General features: G+C 44.1%; 1 pseudogene; it reads right to left on the bottom strand.

The window, feature by feature from the left end:
• Positions 1-831: 831 nt before the first annotated feature.
• On the bottom strand, positions 832-1270 carry LOC130859153 (ubiquitin-conjugating enzyme E2 N-like; annotated as a pseudogene).
• Between the last annotated feature and the right edge of the window lie 1297 nt (positions 1271-2567).

Below are 2567 nucleotides of genomic sequence, written 5' to 3'. Positions count from 1 at the left end.
CTCAGAATTATCTTCCTATGGGATTTGACTGATTTTTTTTTCTATTGCTCACTTTTCATATGCAATGCATTTTTCTTTTTTTAGCATGTAAATGTGTGTCAGAATAGCTTTTTTGTCTTCATCCCTGTAGAGCCCCCCACTCCCTTTTTTTAGAATGACAAAAAATATTTTACTGAAGCATAAGATTTATAGAAGTTTCCAGACAAGCCATAGAGAATGATCACAGCTTTTACTTGAGGGGAGGATTCTACACTTGACAGCAAAGTCACAATATTATTAGTGAGGGCTGTGATGTTTGTTTAATGTTCCCATTTTAGTTCAAACAATGAAGCTTGTCCATCCACAGCATCTAAATAAATAGAGAGCATATTCTAAAGAACTGGTGAGCTGCTTTTAACTGGTGCAATTAGATCACCAGAAAAAAAGAGGAAAAGGAGCCCAGAAAATTAAATTAAAACTACCTCCCCCAACCTCGAAAAATAATAAAGAAAAATATCCACACCCCTGCAAGCTAATGCTGACAACTCCTTTCATTCACGGTGCTTTATACTTAAACCATGATGGGGGAAATGAATAAAAGCAGAGAGGGGACACTGCTTCGAAACATTTCATAACAATCCAGATGATGCTTCTAGCCTCTGCTCATGCTTTACAGCAGTGAATCAGGATGAGACCTAGATCTGTTAATGTGCATTTCATCACCATAGGATGAAAGATGTCTGGGCTTTTATTCTGCAATGTTTCTAAGACTATGTCCATTAAATGCAAATTGAAAGGGAAGAAGTCTTGGCAGAACAGGAGAAGTGATGCAGACTTGATGATCAGATGGATTTAAGTATCATTCGTGGCATATAGCCTAGTTCGTGCTGTAGCTGTTCTTATGGCTTGGGCCTCCTTGGTCTTCCACTGCTCCAACACTGCTAGTGGAGCATCTGGATTGGGAGCACTTAACAAAGCCTGGATTGATAGCAGAACTGTGTGGCTCTGCAGTGCTTGGGACCACTCAAAATATCTAAACACATTCCTCCCAACTTGTGTACATCAGGGTGATAAATTCTGGTCATGAAATGCACTTTAAGGGCTGCCACTGGGTACTCTTCCGGAAGGAATAGTTCAAGTTTAAAAGTCCCCAGAGGGAACTCTGGGGGCCAGCAATGACCACATGAAAATAATGGGCATTGCTCTCATCTGGTTCTGCTTTGATGCTGGGAACTGGTCTTGCCAGCAAACGCTGGGTGTCCTTGATAATCCCATGGGGCAGCCCGGCCATCTTCTCAGATCCCGAGCTGGGCCTCTGGTCTCCTCTCCCTACAGCTCCCTCTTATGTTGTTTTCACAAAGTGATTACAAGCACAGCCTCACACTACTCTGTTCCCCTCCTCTACTTATATCTGGACCTTTTTCTTTCTTTGCTTCTACTGTTCTTTTCCTGCTCAGTTTGGATTCTGCTTCTATCTGTTTCTTTTCTGCTTTGGAAAAGAGCTTTGATTTGCTACATTTCATGAGCCTAAGGGCCCATACTGCTCCAGTGCTATCAGCTTTATCATATGGACCCATTGCACTTGCCCCCATGTTGGATCCTTCAAAACCTTCCTAGCTCTCAGACTGGTGCACAGTGTTTTCCAGTGAGTTCATCCTAGTGACTTTGGGCTTCTTCTGTCTTAGGACCATCAGAAGCCCAGTTGTCTCCCTATGCTTCTTTCTGCACAAATGTAGACACCATACAGTCCTTGTAACTACCAGTGGGTTGTTCCCAGGCCCTCGCATCAGGAGAATACTGGGGAGAACTCATCACCTAGTTTTGTTGTAGATGTTGTCCATGGGTCTTTAGTTTTGCTATCTTAGTTGCTCTGTGGGACAATTTGGGAAGATTTAAAAAAATGCCACCACCATCTTCTAAGAATTCCAATGTGTGTTGACTATGTTTTTGGTTTACATAATTCAGCTCTAACTATTTTCTTCTGCTCCCAAGTAAGAACCTAGACTGATACAAAAGTGTTACTATACGGGAAGTGCAAAAGAAGTGGGAGCATGGCTCCTGAATAAGGTGGTCACAGACTGAGACTTCGGTTCCCATCAAAGAGAGCAGAGCATTTTGAACATAAGAAGTGATGACCCACCCCCTCCACTCTGGTCAGCCCTTGGGGGCAGCCAGCATTGCATTTTGCTCTGGACATCAGGGTTTTTTTTGTTTGCTTGTTTGATTGATTGATTGATTGGCTGTTTTGGGTCTTTGTTGCTGTGAGCAGGCTTTCTCTAGTCTAGGAGAGCAGGGGCTATCTTCAATGCGGTGCACAGGCTTCTCATGTTGTGGAGCACGGGCTCTAGGCACACCAGCTTCAGTAGTTGTGGCACGTGGGCTCAGTAACTGTGGCTCAGTAGTTGTGGCGCACAGGCTTAGTTGCTCCGCGGCATGTGGGATCTTCCTGGAGCAGGGATCAAACCCGTGTCCCCTGCATTGGCAGGCGGATTCTTAACCACTGTGCCACCAGGGAAGCCCAACACCAGGGTTTTAAGAGATGCTCAACTGGGAAGTGTGTTTAGGAAGGAGAGGCAGTTTGAAAGCGT

The sequence above is a fragment of the Hippopotamus amphibius genome, chromosome 8, assembly GCF_030028045.1.
Source record: "Hippopotamus amphibius kiboko isolate mHipAmp2 chromosome 8, mHipAmp2.hap2, whole genome shotgun sequence".
Taxonomy (NCBI): Eukaryota; Metazoa; Chordata; class Mammalia; order Artiodactyla; family Hippopotamidae; genus Hippopotamus; species Hippopotamus amphibius.
Note: the sequence above shows the minus strand (reverse complement) of the source record. Positions and strands in the feature narration are given on the sequence as shown.